A 12,767-nucleotide genomic window follows, 5' to 3' on the forward strand; every position below is an offset into this window, starting at 1 on the left:
TTCTCTTTAATCCAGGATGTTGTAAACGGTAAAATAACAGTAACTTATTCATTTAAAATGTTTCATGGTGCATATCTTCAGGCAGCATACGCTTATTGTCATAAGAAGAGTTATTGATAATATTACTGCTGTTCGACAGAGATACGGGTAGTCCTTGACTTATGACCACAATACAGACCAGAATTTTATCATCCTTTTTGCCATGGTTGTTAAGTGAATCAAACCCAGCTTCCCCCATGGATTTTTCTTGTCAGAAGCTGGCTGGGAAGGTTACACATGATCTGTTGACATTATAAATACATGCGCGTTGCAAAGTGTGTCCAACTTTTGATCATGTGACTCTGAGGATGTTGTGACAGTCGTAAATGCAAGAGCCAGTCCTAATTCATTTTTTTCAGTGCTGGTGTAACTTTGAACAATTGCTAAACAACTGGTTGCAAGTCTAAGACCACCATTGGCATTGGCATCCTTCAGTCTCAAGAGACTATGCTCTGGAAAGAGGTCCTAAAACAGCATCTAGTGTGACTAAAAAGGCCAATGCAAAAGTGGCAATCCCTTCCACACTGAGGGCAGATACATTCTGTTCGCTGCCCAGCCCCCAGATTTTGCTGGTTCTGGGACTGCCTCTTCGCCTGCCAAACAAGTATTTCTTCGAATTGGAGAAGGCCATGCTGCGTCTTTAAGCCTCCAAGCTGAATGATCGGAGGTCAAGGTTTCCCAGTTGTTAATGTCCATTCCCAGGGCTTTTAGGTCCTTGCAGATAGCTCTTGCAGATAAGACTACCAATGTACTAAAAAAAATAATCTCTCAGCTATCCTGCTTCCAAGTTGCTTAGAGTTTGTATATTAGAACATTCTGCATTACAAAATTCAAATTATAAACTGGTGCTGTTTCAACAATTTCAATAGGCTAGTGGCTAGCCAGAGTATCAAGCTGTGTTTCAAATGGCTTGATCTACCAGTTGTATGTGAAGATGCCCTTCATGGGAACATTTGTGTTTTTGTTTGTTTGTTTTTTTGTTTTAATTTAATTTATATGCCGACCTTCTCCGGAGACTCAGGGCGGCTTACAATGCATTAAGCAATTTGTGTACTTTAAATAAAAAACAGAGTTTATGCATATGCATTCTCTCTCAGATAGGCAGACAGACAGACAGATATTTTCTCCAGTGAATGAATGAAAAGAGACTATCTGGATTAGGAGGACTGAAATACTTTATGTTCCTCCATTGAAATAAAAGTGCATTCCTTCATATATGCTAACTGCATGGAGCAAATACTTGGATGCCACTGGAGTAGGGTCTGTTTCAAATGTGGTATCAGCTGTGTCCCCTCCATAATCATGTGCAATATAAAACAGACATTGGGAATCGCAAGGTGCAGTATTGAAGATTGTTATTTATTTCATTAATACTTAAATTTATATTAATTTATATCACATGATAAAAACAGTAATTTCAATCATCACATAATAAATACCATGAAAAAATCTACCTATCAGTAAAAACCATTTTAAAATTAGATAACCTATAGACCACTTCCCATAAATTACACAGTGTCCGGTGCTCCAAAGCATAAGGGATGGTTTTAATATTAACAGAGAGAGGCTGTCTGAGGAGTGGTGGTTGTTGGCCCTCACGCATCTCACAACCCAAGAAGGGGGATATCTGTTGCATACTCTTTTGGCTATTTCATACTAGATGTGTGTGTTCTACAAGCCAATGGTTTCAAAAGTAACTAGAACTTGAGTCACAACAGACTTTATAAGGAATAAAGCAACCTGATTTGACCAGCCAATGCGGTTCTTGAAGGAAGATTGTTCTGATCTGACCCAGAACATGGCTTGAGTAGACAGGTGGAGAGTAAATGTTAAGACACTTTCCAGATCAATCACATTTCAATGGATTAACAAAAATATGAAAATTTCTAACTATTTCCATCTGCTTGGTCTTGCAATGTACAGAGGCTTTTGCTACATCTCCCCTAAGTTATATAATTAATGTAAATTGCCTGAGAAGATGCTTTGATGGAAATGTTCCAGCTTTGCTATGTAAATTTCCCTGGTACAAGTTTGCAAAAGCAAACTTCTCAGATGCAATTTATTGTTCAAAATAAAATTATCGCTGTTTGTATGTGATTTTTTTTTTTTTTGTCAGTGTATCCCTCTGTGCACAAGGAAGATTTTTGATTTGGGGAAGGTAAGACAAATGCTAATATATAGGCATATATTATTTTATTTTATTCCGCTTCGCTTTATTGCTCTTTGCAGATATTGCAATTTGTTTACAAGATTGTCCACCAGCAAAAAAACAAAACAAAAAAAAAACCCTACAATTCACTGAAGGCTCAGAAGATGATTAGCATTTTTTAGCAATAAAATATTTTTAATTAAGGTATGTAGCTTATTTTTTTTCAGACATGCTATTGCACACTGACAGTATAATATAAACAAGTTTTATATGCACTGGGAAACAAAAAAAAATGTGTGACTCAGTTTTTGCAATATTCACTTTGTTGTCGTGGTCAGGAACTGAACCCATGACATCTCAAAAGTATGCCTGTATTATTTTGTTTGCTACTTCTCTCCTATGCCCCCTGCTGGTATTTCAAAGGGTCTTGAAGAACTGGCTCTTCACCCGTGCTTGGCAAAAGTGGTAAAGCCCCCTTGAGTTTATGTGGACGTCTCTTTCATTACTGATTTTTCTCCTTTGGTCGATTTTGCCATCTTTTACTCATTGTAAAGGTAAAGCTTTCCCCTGTCCAGTCATGTCTGACTCTAGGTAAAGGTAAAGGTTCCCTCGCGCATATGTGCTAGTCGTTCCCAACTCTAGGGGGCAGTGGTCATCTCCGTTTCAAAGCCGAAGAGCCAGCGCTGTCTGAAGACTTCTTCATGGTCATGTGGATGGCATGACTAAATGCCAAAGGCACACAGAACGCTATTACCTTCTTACCAAAGGTGGTCTCTATTTTTCTACTTGCATTTTTTACATGCTTTCGAACTGCTAGATTGGCAGAAGCTGGGACAAGTAATGGGAGCTCACCCCATTACGCAGGACTAGGGATTCGGACCGCTGAGCTGCCGACCTTTCAATCGACAAGCTCAGCATCTTAGCCACTGAGCCACTGCATCCCCTTTGTCTGATTCTAGGGGGCTCCATTTTTTAGCTGAGAGAGCCAGCATTGTCTGAAGACACTTTCCGTGATCCTGAGGCCAGCATGATTTATACACCAAGGTGCACCGTTACCTTTTCACCAAAGTGGTAGCCATTTTTTTACTTGCATTTGCATGCTTTTGAACTGGTTTTCAGGAGCTGAGACAAGTAACAGGTGCGGGATACCAAAATTACCTTCAAGAAGTTAAGATCTGTCAGAGATTGGCTTTTTTGAAGGACACAACTTCTTTTGTTTTCGGTAAGATGCAATTCTTTTATTACGATGGGTATCCTCTTCCTCTGCTTTCAAAAAGAATTTCAGAATGTATCTTTTTTAATGTTTTTATTATTAGGTATTCTTTTATTTTCAGATTATGCTATTGTTTTATGTTTTGATGGGTTTTTTGAACAAGTTATCGGGCAAAATGTTTCCGTTCAAATAACTCTGAACATCATGGAAGTATTTCAAGCACAAAACAGTGTTTTGAAATGTCCATTTCACAATTGGAACCAGGTCTATTAAATTCAAATTGAGGTATTTTGATTTTATGCCATTTGAATTGAAATACTTTGAAGGGCCCAAGTTTTAACTGGGTTGTTTTTGTGTGTGGGGGGGTTGTTGTTGTTTTCATTGTATTCTTCTTTAAATTATCTGACTTGAGCACTATGGTGGAAACTTTAAACAGAAATCCAATCTGCTAATTATAATTACAGTCCAAGTATTATCTCCATTAGGAGAAACATCACTATTCTCAATGTCTATTGCTAATATAAACAAAGAGGAACATATTGTTATAATCTGGTTCATCTTTCTTAGTGCTTTGGATGTCCTTTCTAGAAACAAATTTCTGCAGTAATTAAGACTATTGGTCTGCTGCCTCGTAGCAAGCTGAATATTTTCTTTCTCAATTTGTAGAATTCATGGTTACCATCACTTCCTAAGTGGGTTTTTTCTATGCCATTTGATGGCATTTTTAGTGTGTTAGTGTACCCTCCACCCTTCAAAAATTTATATTTATTTTAGTATTGTAATTAATAATTATAAACTATTGTATTGTTAAAATAAGTCCTACGTAATTTAAATATGTAACTCAATGGTGGGGGTCAAATTTTTTTACTACCGGTTCTGTGGGTGTGGCTTGGTGGGCATGGCATGGCTTGGTGGGGGTGGCTTGGTGGGCATGGCAGGGGAAGGATACTGTAAAATCTCCATTCCCACCCCACTCCAGGGGAAGGATACTGCAAAATCCCCATTTCCTCCCAATCAGCTGGGACTCGGGAGGTAGAGAATAGATGGGTGGGGCCAGTCAGAGGTGGTATTTATCGGTTCTCTGAATTACTCAGAATTTCCGCTACCAGTTCTCCAGAACTGGTTAGAACCTGCTGAAACCCACCTCTGATGTAACTACTATAAATTATATCATATTGATCTCAAAGGTCTTTTGGAGCAATACATTACTCAAAGGTAACGTGAGAATATGTTACTTCTGGTGGGGACTAATGGTGATCTAATCATTTTGAAGGAGTGTATACTGTATTGCAGTGGAGATTGGCACCCAGAGAGCCACTGCTGGATGCCAAAATCCCTTCAAATAAAGGAGTGAGTGTGAAATAACCCACTTATTCTCTGGATAGTCACTCCATGTAAGTAAATTCCAGGAACAGAACTTTTCACAATTATTATAGGAAAAGAGAGCTGGGAGGCATAAGATTCTATCCACATTCATAGCTGCAATACAACCTATAAGTACAAGATCTGCCAAGCCTCATTTCTTAGCTACATTTGGAAATAATTATTCTACAGTCTGAGAGCAATTTTGTTTTTACTACAGAGATAAGTACTCCTCTTGGTGGGTCTTGTTTTTTCTGGATTACACAATTAAAAGATTTAAAGACTTAGAGTATACAGACTACTTGTCAAAAAGCTTAACAAGGAGTGATACAAGAAAGCTTAAAACAGATAAAGGGGAATGTTTTTTTTTTTTTTAATGATTAATTTTTCAGTGAAACTGCATGGAAAAACTAACTGAATTAGGCAACTCAGACCTGGGTGTTTTTTATTTTTTTATTTATTTATTTATTTATTTATTTATTTATTTATTTATTTATTTATTTATTTATTAAAGACAGTAGATATTTGGTGGAATTTACAAAACAAAAGATAAAGGCAACTTGAGTAGACTAAGTTTTTAATTGTAACCATGGAAATGCAAATGTGACATGTGCCATCACCAAAATCCCCTGAAAAAAAAGAGAAGAAACTTGTGTGTGTGGAGGGGTAATTTTTCCCCTTGCTTAACCCTTTCACTTTTGGAATCTAGCATAATGATAAGGCTGTGCAACTGGAAGGCAGAAGAGGGTCCTTAGAACAGCCTGCAGAGAAATCAATTTCATTAGATTTAAAGTACTTCAGAAAATTTTGATCAATTTGACACCAAACTGCCTGTTGCACTTGAAACTAAATTTACAGCTCCCCCCCCACACAAAAAAAGACTAGATAAGATGGAAAATACTCTATATCTAAATGTATATCTAAGGTAGGTAGGTAGGTAAGTAGGTAGGTAGGTGGATAGGTAATGATAGATAGATAGATAGATAGATAGATAGATAGATAGATAGATAGATAGATAGATGGATAGAGGCAGGCAGATAAAAAGTTATAAAATGTTGATGACAAGATGAAAATTTTGGAGAATAAAAACAGAAACTCTAGATAAAGAATTGGAGAGAGAAACCTGGATAATTTAGCTCTATTGAAATTTAGAGAGAGAGAAATTGTCTGAAATTTAGAGCTATTCCAGATAACTTGTATGAAAGCATTAGAGAAAGAATTATATAAGCTTTGATGGGCGTGGAGGGGGAGAGGGGAGGGAGGGAGGGATTGGGAAGATGAAGATACAGAGGTAGAGTCTGATAAAATTTGGGGACTAAATCCAAGATTTTCAGGAACATAAAATGTTCCAAGGGATGTATGTCTTGGTGCATTTTGTGAGGAAAAAGACAAGGAATAAGGTTCTGTGACAGCATTTCAGTACAAGATTAAAGATTGATAATATAGATAGAATTATCCTAAAATAAATGCTCTCTATAAAAGAAAAATAAATACTTCTTTTAGACTGAAAGATTAAAGCAGGAATTATTATTTTTTTTTGCTGCTTTTAAGCAGCTGAGAATTTGACTGAATTCTGTTCAGAAGGTGAGATAATTTTTCAAAAAAATTAAAGGAAGAGTTGGAAGAGGTCCAAATAACATTCACAGAAGAGGCTATACAAAAACCACAACAGTTGTAAATGGGTTTTGAAAGAGATGATACTGAATTAAGTGTCACAGGTATGGACGTTTCTAAGTTTTATCTTGACTATGGACTACAAATGTTCAATATGGAATATAAATAGAGCCAATGCTCCCCAAAAAAGGGGAAAAAATCATTACTTAAAAAAATTAAAAGAAAACATAATGTCCATGAGAGACTCATACTAGGAAAAATAATATGTAATATTTGATTTATAAAAATTAGGGTGAAGAATTTATTTCATCAAGCACTAAAAAAAGCAACTGGAGTTGTCCTGTATATTAACCCCCAACTACAACCAGAACATGTATGGAGTCATGGACACAATACATAATTTGGAATTGAAGCTGAATTTCATGAGGTTAAGAATCTAATACTAGGAATTTATGCGGACAAAATATCATTTTATAAATGACTTATGTATAGCTTAATAAGTCTTTCTTATGAACATTGATCTTTGATGCAGGATTGGAATGCAATGATCTCCCCAAAACTAGTTTGAATGTCAGAGAAAAATATTAAAGTTTCTCAGGTAAGTTATCAAAATGGTTTTTTTTAATCTGATGGACCATGTGGATGAACAGAGACAGACAAATGGTAATTCTAGAGAACACACCTACTTTTCAGAAAGACATAGATCCTTCTCAAGAATAGATATGATTTAGATTTCATCTCTACTTTCTCCAAAGACTTTCTGATCATGAATTTGTGACTTTGATTTATAAAAGGAAATCCCTGTCTTTTAGATATTAAACAAGATGTTGTTACAGAAGAAAACAATATTAAAGGATGATAAAAAGAAATTAACAGATTTTTAAAAAACAAATCTAAAGGCACTGATTTTATTAGTTATTTCACACAACATAATACTGAATTTAAAAAATCCAAGAGAAAATAATGTATTTTGTATGAGATTAAAAGAACTAAAGAAATCATCAGAAAAGCATTTCTCAACAAATTAAACTTTTACAGGAACCGCTATCAATGTTAATGGCTATCAGCAGAAATGGAAATAAAAATGAATTATGCAAACAAAAAAAATTGAATTCACAAGCAAACCAAGGAAATGGTTATTGTATAAATTAAGATAAAATTATATTGAAATGTCAAAGAGGAAGCACTATTAACAGATAATGTGGTTAAACAAAAAACATTTCATTAGTATTATTTATATAAAGGGCATTGTATTTCTTTGGAAAACATAGACAATTACTTTTACAAAAAACAAAATTTACCAAAGATTACAGAGAAGCAAAGAAAGATTATGAATTAATTAATAACAATAAGGGAAGTTTCTGAAGCTATAAAAAAGATCAAATCAAAAAGTACGAGGACTAGATGGATTATTAGTGTCTTATTGCAAATATTTGAGAATGAACTTTTACAACTTCTGCAAAATATGATAACTCCATTTTACTGGAAGGAAAAATTGCAGAGACTTATAAATAGCAGCAATATATAGAAACCAATAAGATCTGACTTTAATAAGAAATTATCGATCAATATTATCATTGAATAAGTTGTTCACAGCAATCCTAGTCAATAGACAGAAAATAATCTTGCAAGAATTTATTCATGAAGATCAATGTGTGTGTTATTTTTAATTTAAAAGACAGTTTAGAGAATCATATGGTTTTTTAGTCCAATACCTGCCCAAAGCAGCAATCCTCAGAACATCTCAAATGATTGTCCAATCTTTTCTTGAAAACTTCCAGTGATGGAGGACCCACAGCTACAGGAAGTAAGTTGTTTCATTGTTTAATAATTCTGTCAGGAAATTCCTCATTTCCAGGTTGTATCTCTCTCTGATGAACTTCTACAGGTGCTCATATTATCTTCAAATGCTGTGGAGATTAAATCTTCCCTGTGGCAACCCTTCAAGTATTGGAAGACTGCCATCATGTTTCAATCTTCTTTTAATAAAGCTTAACATACCTAGTTCCTTTAGGCATTCTTCATAGTATTTAGCCTTCAGATCAGGAGTGGGTTCTACTTACCTTTACTACTGATTCGCAACCGGGCTGCGTGCATGTGCTCTTCTGCGCATGCACAGAAGCATTTTGATGACGTTGGGGTTGGTGGGCGGAGCCTCCTGCCAGTTTTACTACCGGTTCTATAGAACCGGTGCGAACTAAGCAAATCAAGCTGCATCGGTCTTTTTTTTAGATGCAGAGAAAGCTTTTGATAATCTAATACGAACTTTTCTAATTAAAGCTTTAGAAGATATGAACTTCGAAGAAAAACTTTATAAAATGAGTAAAGTTGATCTACATGTCACAGAAGGCACAAATTATGGTTAATGGAGAAACTATATAAAGGAACAAGGCAGGGCTACCCACTGTCTCTTGTTTATTTTGGTTTTGAATAGAGACAATACAAGATGACAGGATAGGTTCTCCAGATTTGGCAACTTTAAGACTTGTGGACTTCAACTCCCAGAATTCCTCTGCCAGATGTGCTTGCTGGGGAATTCTGGGAGTTAAAGTCCACAAATCTTAAAGTTGCCAAGTTTGGAGACCCCAGGGATAGTGGGAATAAAAATTTAAGAAGAAACATCCAGTTTCTGAGAGCTTTTGCAGATGATTTGATGCTGGTTTTGGAAGATCCCTTAAAAGAAATTGAATTATTAAATAGGAAAATTAAAAGAATTTGGTGCATTAGCTGATTTCAAAATTAACAAACAGAAGACAAAAACATTACCAAGAAATATGTAGATCCAGATCAAATAGAAATGATGAATAAAATAGGCTTTAAAACCCAGAAGGTAAAATACTTGGGTATTAACAAATATGAAATGCTAGTTTAAACTAAGTCACCTGAAGATATGAAGTTAAAAAGATGTGTGAAAATGGTCAATATTGAAGAGAATTTCTGTGTTTAAGAAGAATATTTGTCTAGAATGCTATTTTTTGTTTCAGAAAATATTCCTTTTAACAACTGATGTACCACTTAAACAATGGCAGAAAGATACATACATTTGTGTGGCAGAGGAAAAGCATTAGTTAAATATCAGGTGCTGCAAGATGCAAAGGAAAGAGGAGAGTTGGGTCTGATCTGAAATTATACTTTGCAGCTAACTTCAGTTTGGATGAAAGTAGATGATGGTGTGAAAAAGAAATTTATTGGAATTAGAACAACACGATTTGAGATTTGGGTAGCAAGGATGCTTATGGTACAACAAAGCTAAGGTTAATGTAGATTTTAAAATATTTTTTTAGGCATGCCATATTGACAATATAGCAATAGCAATAGCACTTAGACTTATATACCGCTTCACAGTGCTTTTACAGCCCTCTCTAAGCAGTTTACAGAGTCAGCATATTGCCCCCAACAATCTGGCTCCTCATTTTACCCACTTCGGAAGGATGGAAGGCTGAGTCAAGCTTCAGCCAGTGGGACTTGAACTGCCAAACTGCTGGCAATCAGCAGTCAGCAGAAGTAGCCTGCAGTACTGCACTCTAACCACTGCGCCACCATAGCTCAATATGAAATAGTTGTAAACTCAGTTTGTGTTTGAAAATACCTGTGTGGCTCTCGGCACAAGAAACATTTCAAAGATGAGAAATTATAAATAAATACAAATGGTTAACCTATTTTCACTTTAGAACTTTGTCAGGGAGAATGTAAAATAAAAACAAGAAAACGAGTGGCAGGATATACTTTCTATGTTGCAGTTCTGTTGACTCTACTGGACCAGCATTATAGGAAATAAAGGCTTCTATCAAATCTTACTACCAAACAGCGGTATTTCTTACATTATTTAAACAATAGAAACATACACCAATTAGTATCAATTATGTAATAAAATTGAAATTATATTAGTGCAGTTACTTTTGCACAATACCATAACAAGCAATAATTTCCTCACATAACAACAGCAGCAACCGGAGAATTCTCAGAAGTTATTTCACTGTAAATATTTTGAACAGGTGCAGCCAGTGAGTTCACATAGCATGCAAAGCCAGTTCCAAGCAAATAATATTACTGCTGAGCATAATTCATGAATCACATTAGAGCTGAAATTGTTTTATCCATGGCTGAATCCCATGTCATTCCATTAACATTCAAATAATTGAATTCTGCAAAAGATGCCAAATTAATATTTGAAAAGGCTGACGCATGGATTATCTTGCCTTAATTCTAGGAAAGCGTAGAAGATACCTGGAAGGTGATAGGCAGATGTGCACTGTTCTCCACCCACTCACCCACCCACCCCAAAAGCATCCATACATGCTTTTAAAACCCTACCCAGTAAATATTAGCGGCAAAAATTACATATTTTTAGCAGCGTATTTTTCTATTTTTAAAAGTAGGCAATAGCAAAAAGCTTGACTTTTTTTTTTTTTTTAAACAACCTTCCTGGAGCCAAAAAAAAAGTGCCCATCATTTGAGTTCTACCTTTTCTAAAGTTTTTGTTTCTTAGTTAAAAAATAAAATGCAGCTTCCAGTCAAAGAATAGAGCCTGGTGGCGCAGCAGACTAAAGCACTGTTATTAACATCAGCTGCCTGCAATTACTGCAAGTTCAAATCTCACCAGGCTCAAGGTTGACTCAGCCTTCCATCCTTTCAAAGGTAGGTAAAATGAGGACCCGGATTGTGGGGGCAATAAGTGACTTTGTATAAAATATATACAAAAGTATGAAGGCTATTGCTTAACGCATTGTAAGCCGCCCTGAGTCTCTGGAGAAGTGCGGCATATAAATCAAAAAATTTTTTTTAAAAAAAATCAAGTGCCCACCATTAAAGGCAGTTTACGCATTTCTTAAAAGACCTGAAATATTTATTGTGTATTTATTAGATCTCCTAATAAGTAGTGATACACAAATGTCTGAACTAAAGTTGCCTCCTGTACCCTTATAGTCAGTATTCCATTAATAAGTAGTCCACATTTAGTGACTGCCTCAGACAACAACCATTTGCAGTTATGACAGGGATGAAAAAGTAACTTTATAACCAATAGCAATAGCACTTAGACGTAATAGTTGTGGATTGCTCCCAGTTCTGTCCGGTTCTTGTGAAAGTGGACGTCATAATGGGCGATCTGCGCATGTGCAGAACGCACACTCCTGTTGCGACTGGTAGTAAAGGTAAGTAGAACCCACACCTGGATTTATATACTGCTTTACAGCCCTCTCTAAGCAGTTTAGAGTCAGCCTATTGCCCCCAACAATCTGGGTTCTCATTTTACTAACCTTGGAAGGATAGAGGGCTGAATCAACCCAATTCTTCACTTATAATTTTTGCAGGTCTGTAAAGCAGAGAAGCTGAAGTAAGATCGTATCAAGTTACCAGTCCCAATGGCAGACGCTAAAAAACAACTTCCTGTACAGAATACTGACAATCTATTGAAGAAGTCACTCTTAATAAGCTTGATAAAGGCCAGGCAATGTCCATATGCAAGACCCTTGATACTAGTGTACATATTTTGAGTTGCTGGATACTGTCTAACTTTCCCTAATAGAAGTGCCAGCAGAAATGGCCAAAAATAGTTGGATCCAACTCACCTACAACTGTAGATAAAATAGATGAGATCACTATGTTACTCTTGACTTATGATGGACAATGATTTCTATTAACTGTTGTCTTTGCTATGTAAAGGTAAAGCTGACCTCAAGTTGACTTTGACTGCTTGCGATTCTGCAGATAGAACCGTAATTTTCTGCTAACAAAGAAGTGTTTTTTTCAAGAGATTTTTCTACACTCCTACACCTTTCGTGTTCCAGAGTAGATTCCCATCCAACTATTAACCAGATCTGGCCCTGCTTAGCTTCAAGCAAAATGCTGCCATCTGGTGACACTATTGCTGCCATGCATGACATGAATTTGGTCTTGACACCAATATTAGGCATAATGGTTTATCATAGAAAGATACAGGAGACAAAAACATGTCTTTCATAATTAATTTATTCAGAATTAATGTTATCAAATAAATTACCTATATTTTACAAAAGGGAAAAACTGGCATAAACAGCACAAGGAAATTTGAGAACGTAAAGACAACCAGGACTAAATGGAAAAGGGAGTCAGTTCAACCTGAGATAAAAGCAGAAGTTTAAAGAACATAATTTACTTCTATGAGAAAGTTACCATTTAAAATTCAAACTTTCTGAACAAGACAATTTAGTTTATCATAGTAAGTATCTGAACCATTTGAAATAGTATGAAAACTATTATACACACACATGAATCAGTCTCCTAGTAATGAGCATTTAGAAAGATATGGCCTCAAAATATAGTTCCAATTAGATAACATATTTTATAATTATCTGTACATATACGTACATACATTTGAAATATTTTTAAAGATCACATTACAGGAATAAA

The sequence above is a fragment of the Pituophis catenifer genome, unplaced genomic scaffold (assembly GCF_029215685.1).
Source record: "Pituophis catenifer annectens isolate HBS135680 unplaced genomic scaffold, rPitCat1.0.hap2 SCAF_3, whole genome shotgun sequence".
NCBI classification, from domain to species: domain Eukaryota; kingdom Metazoa; phylum Chordata; class Lepidosauria; order Squamata; family Colubridae; genus Pituophis; species Pituophis catenifer.